This window comes from Ursus arctos, unplaced genomic scaffold, assembly GCF_023065955.2.
Source record: "Ursus arctos isolate Adak ecotype North America unplaced genomic scaffold, UrsArc2.0 scaffold_26, whole genome shotgun sequence".
NCBI classification, from domain to species: domain Eukaryota; kingdom Metazoa; phylum Chordata; class Mammalia; order Carnivora; family Ursidae; genus Ursus; species Ursus arctos.
The window spans coordinates 8,695,564-8,701,563 of record NW_026622941.1 but is presented as its reverse complement, the minus strand read 5'-3'; positions in this window follow the sequence as shown (position 1 = coordinate 8,701,563).

Genomic DNA, 6,000 nt, shown 5'->3' with positions numbered 1-6,000 from the left:
ATCAAGAGTTGGATGCTCAGCCGACTGAGCCACCCAGTTGCCCCCTTGGCCACAATTCTGTAGCCCTTCTAACATTTGGAAGTGACATAACCACGCAACAATGTGGTTTGAGAAACTGCCAGTCGCTATATGATTTAATGACAAGTAAGTGTTAACAGTGATGCTTTGGATTTCTAGAAGGAAGAGATCAAGATCATTGTGGGTTGAATAAATCAAGAAAAGATTGATAGAGGAGGTTGAAATTTACCTGGACCTTGGGGGAAATGTTAAATACTTGATTATGTTTCCAAAAATCTCTGTGAATAAAGTGATGAATGGCTCAACAGTGACCTTTAAAAATTCTGTTAAAAGTATTTTAAATGTTGATGATACCACTGTGATGGAATAGTCAATCTTTCTTACTTTTGGTGGGAGAGGCAACGATATAGTATTTTAAATATGTATTAATTTTTACCATGCAATTTCATTTCTAGAAAACTAATTTGAAGCTCTCACTCTCATAGTAACCCAAGGTTACACACACAAGGATATGTACATAAACGACCCTGTAGCAGGGAGAAATTTTAAGTAACAAAGCCAATAGTGGAATGCTTAAACCCAGAACACACTTAGTAAGAGTCTACAGCAATTTGAAAAGAATAGGTGAAAACAAAACAAACAGAAAAGAGCGCCCTGGGTGGCTCAGTCTCTCGTGTGTGGACTCTAGGTTTCAGCTCGGGTCATGATCTCAGGGTGGTGAGATTGAGCCCCCAGCAGGTCCTGCTCTGCCTGGAGTCCGCTTGTTTCTCTTTCTCCCTCCTCCTCCCCTGACTTGGGTTCTAAATAAATGAACAAACATATTCTTTAAGAAAATACTGTAAAGCTACATAAATGCATATACGAAAGACAGAGGACCCGCCGAAGCCTCGGTGGTAGAGAGGCCCCTGACTGTCTCCTCTGCAAGTGGGCTCTGTGTCCTAGTGCCCCTCCCGGTCCCACCACCCCCAATCCTGCACCGAGGCCGCGAAGGGTCGCCTGAGATTTCTACCAGCGGACAAGCGACAGCATCTCATCAGTCCCCTCCAGGGGCTCGCGCATGGCCACCCACGACAATTACCCCAGCGGTGGGGGTTCTACTTCCAGTACCAGCTCCTGCGGAAGTGCAGGGCACCCTGGAGAAGCCATCTCTCACCACCCCCGTCCCCCCAACGCTGCCCAGGGTCCCTAGTGGGCAAGCTTCTTTTTCGGGAAGTCCACTCTCCCGTTCCTGGCTGCAGTGTTGGGGTCCTCAGAACACTGAGACTCTCCCCAGGCCTCCAGCGGCTCGATCACCTGCGACTTGGCTCTCCAAGCCATGAGGAAGCAGCCTGGTGGCCGTCAGCCTGGCAAAGCCAACGCAGAGCCCCAATGCCGAGTGGCCACCACCAGCCACTAGGTTCATCAGAACCCCCCACTCCCGGTAGCCTAGGCAGGCTGCAGGCTGCAGGCTGCAGCCAGCAGAAGCAGTTGAGTTCTTTTTTATCCAAACAGCAAAACACCAGAAAGGGAGTTGAGAGAACCCCCCCCTTTAGTATCCAAACTAACAAGCTTTCCTGACGCCCTGGAACCATGGGTCTTGCACCAAGTAGAAAATGAACTCCAAGCAGCCAGTAAAAAAGAAAGAAAAGACATAGAAAAATATTCAAAACGTATTACTAAGTGAAGAAAAATTATTTTAAACCACTTTGTATAGCTTGATCTCATTTATGCTTTCATATGTGTATATGTATACGTAAACGAAACTTTTACGTACACATACACATTTTCATATAAATATATGCTCAGCAAAAACGCTGAAGCGATAAAATCCAAACTGTTAGCTGTGGTTTTATCCAGAGAGAAAAACTGGATGGAAGCAGGCAGGAGAGAGGGAACTTTCACTTTTCACTCCATACATTTCAACAAAAGTATAACTATAAGCTTTGAAGAACTAAATTGAAGCGAAGAAAATACCCCTGAAAACTTGAGACTCATATTTATCACCTCATGTTCACCACTGTTTATTTACTAACATATAGAATATTCCACTACTTTAAGGAATTGAGAAAATTCCAGGAAAGTAAGTCTAGCAGAGGCATGGGTCTTTCTTTCAATGTCTAAAAGCTTTCTTCCTCCTCCTACCAATCATTTATGAAACATTTTTGAGGGTTGAGCAATCTGCACGGAAGAGTCTATTAGAGTTCACCAAGAGAAAGAGAAATGGGAGATTTTTAATCAGGGATTGTCTTACATGATCGTAGGCGTTTGCAGAACAAGTCTGGAGTCTGTGTGCTGGCCGCTAGGAAAACAGGCGGGAGCTTTACAGCAGGAGCCAAAGCTTTCACGCTCAGGTGAAATTTCTTTGTGGAAGCCTGGGTTCTATTCCATCCTTTAAACTAATTCAATCAGGCCCACCCAGATTATCTAGGAATCTTCCAGTGAACTGATTACGGACTTCAGTCTTATCAAGAGACTATCCCAGAGTAACAGCTGGGTTAGTGTTTGATTGAATACCTGGGCCTAGGCAAATTGACTCATAAAAACACATGTCACAGTATGTGTATGTAAAGAACAGAAAAAAAAGACATAGAACCACCATTTTTAAACTTTTAGAAAATATTTTTTAAAATTTATTTATCTGAGAAAGAGACAGAGCTGCACGCACAAGCAGGGGGAGGGGCACAGAGAGAAGCAGACTCCCCATTGAGCGTGGAGCCTTATGTGGGGCTCAATCCCAGGGCCCTGAGATCCCAGGACCCTGAGATCATGATCTGAGCCGAAGGCAGACGCTCAACTGACTGAGCCACCCAGGCGCCCCCATAGTAACCATCTTTGAGTGCAGACCTTAGGCTCATCGTGGGGCTAGCTGCTTAACACGTCACCTCACTTGGTCGCTACAGTATAACCCCACAGTCAGCTACCAAAGTAGATTGAAATTTAGGTATCCGTGACTCTGAAGTTTACTTCTATTAATGTAGCTCATTTAGTTGTAGAGACCGGCTCGATTTACACACAAAAAGGAGATTTCTTTCATAGCCACAGGTAGACTAACTGGAAAAGTAAGATGGTTTTACTTGCAACTGATACGGTTCTGTGACTGCCTACTTTTTCTCTTTTTTCAGGGACCATGTGACCTCTGTCTCTCTTAGAGTCTCCTTTTTTTCCCCTCAGGCTTCCCTCTGTTCACCTCCCTTATTTATTTATTTATTTATTTATTTATTTATTTATTTATTTATTTATTTATTTTTAAGGTTTTATTTTCAAGTGAGCTCTACACCCAAGGTAGGGCTTTGAACTCACAACCCCGGAGATCAAGAGTCACGCACTCCAGTAACTGAGCCAGCCAAGCACCCCCGTTCACCTCCCTTCTTAGCTGACTCTCTCTGCTTACTCCAAGTTTGTTTCATAACACCGAACTTGCGTATAATCCCTCATGAGTGCTCCCATCCTGTTTTTTTATTTGTAAACATTAAGGCTAATCGGCAATTTTTTCAAATTCCCCAAAGAAGGACAATTTAATTGCCTCGACCATCTTTTGGGCTGTTCAAAACATGTTCTTACTAAGGTGGTATCAGCGGGAATTAGAAACGAGAGGCATGAACCTCTCATTTATAGATGAACGAAGCTTATAGACTTCGAAGAGATGAGTGATTAGCTATGAACGTTGCAAAGGGAGAGTGAATTCAAAGCAAATCACAGGTTTCTACATTGACTGGAGTGTAGACATTGGAAACAGCTGTATTTCAGAGAAATACATTGCATCTGAGCCCCTAGGTCTCACCCAGTGGTCCCCGTCCTTGCCTAATTGCCTGCCTCCCCATCCCCTGATCCCATAAGCCAGTGTGACTCATGCAGGAACCTGAGAGCACTGCAATTCTAAACTCTAAGCCCAAGGCCAGCTCGTGTTTCTCACCATCACCAGGACCCCCTTGGCTTATGTCTGGCCTGTCTGTCCTCTAAACTCAGTGTCATTGAATCACCTCAATTCTAATCTCTGTTCTAGGTTTTGCATCTGTGTCTATTCCTGATATTTCCATCTTGATTCTCCTCTATTCAGCCTTAGCATAACTCTTCATTTCCTAATAAAAGTTGTTGATTTTGGTAGGAACAGAGCTCTATCTCAAAACTCTGCAACTGAATTCCATTTTCTAGTGACTATGGTCAGGCTGGCGATGTCTCCTTCAAAGCAGAGGAAGAGGACACTTCTGCTTGTGTATCATCTATCTTTTAAGCACCTACTATTTTTGTCAAACACTGTGGTGGGTACTCATGCTACAAGGTTAATGAGAAACAATCTTCCCCCTTCGGGGGAATGAACCATGAGAGACTATGGACTATGAGAAACAAACTGAGGGCTACAGAGGGGAGGGGGGTGGGGGAAAGGGATAGACCGGTGATGGGTAGTAAGGAGGGCACGTATTGCATGGTGCACTGGGTGTTATACACAACTAATGAATCATCGAGCCTTACATCGAAAACCGGGGATGTACTGTATGGTGACTAACATAATATAATAAAAAATCATTATTAAAAAAAAAAAAAAGAAAAGAAACAATCTTCCCCCTTCAAAAGCTCCTAGAAAAGAGAGAGGCTAGCAAGCCCCAATGTGACACAAGTACACAGACGTACGTGCAGAGGAAGTTGTTTTAATTAGCCTGAAGTTCCAAAGAAAGCTTCCCAGAGCAGAATACCCAGGAGCTTAATATTTTTAAGTTTTAAATAATTTTTTAATTAAAATATTATGCACATAGAGAAAAGTGCATGAATCACAAATGACACTTTGAGAATTTTCATGAATGTATGACAAACACCAAGATCAAGAAATAGAACATTACTGGGGCCCCTGGGTGGCGTAGTCGTTGAGTGTCTGCCTTCGGCTCAGGGCGTGATCCCGGCGTGATGGGATCGAGCCCCACATCAGGCTCCTCTGCTGTGAGCCTGCTTCTTCCTCTCCCATTCCCCTCCTGTGTTCCCTCTCTCGCTAGCTGTCTCTATCTCTGTCAACTAAATAAATAAAATCTTTAAAAAAAAAAAAAAGAAATAGAACATTACTAGCATTCCAGAGTTCCGCTTATGCCTCCTCCCAGTTCTCTTGCTTATGTCAAAAGAAGTTAGGAGTGAAAAGTGGTAAGGATACACTTAGCAGAAAGAATAGCAATTAAAGACTGAGAGGTTTAAAGTAGTGCAGAAGATAGAAATTGGTGTGACTTAAGTGGTGGGAGGAGGGGGTGGTTGGAGATAAAGCCGATCTCCATAAGCTGGAGCCTGATCATGAAAACCCTTGCCTTTTTTTTTTTAATATTTTATTTATTCCAGAGAGAGAAAGAATGCACAAGCAGGAGACACAGGCCCAGGGAGAGGGAGAAGCAGACTCCCTGCTAAGCAGGGAGCCTGATGGACAACGGACGTGGGGCTCAATCCCACGTGGGACCATGACCTGAGCTGAAGTTAGACGCTTAACTGAGCCGCCCAGGCACCCCATGAAAACCCTTGTCTTGAGTTGAGGAGTCTAATTTAAAAACTAAAGGCTATGGAGAATATCTGAAAGAATGTTTTTTTCCAAGGGGGGGCTAATTGGATCCAATTTGCCATTTAGGAACGTTCTGGCAGCAGGCTGGGGGATGAATGAGACAGGATCAACTGGAGACTGGAAGATTTCTTAAATACTATTGCAGTTAGGCCTGGATAAAAGGGAGGAGGACTTTAAGGCAGGACTGGAGTCATGGATGAGGGAGAGGGCTGCTGAATGTTGGGGAACAGCATCTGCCTTAGCTAATTAGTTGTGGAAGAGGTTGTGGTTGAGGGTAACTGCTAGGTTTCCACTTTGAAAATGACTCAATGGTGATCTCATCACCGAGAAAGAAAATGAAGGAGGAAAAAAAAAGAATAGGGTGATAAAGACAATGGGTTTATGGGGTTTTCAGATTTCTCTATTTGATTCAAGCTAGTTAACATATAGAGTATTATTAGTTCCAGACGTAGAATTTATTGATTCATCAGTTG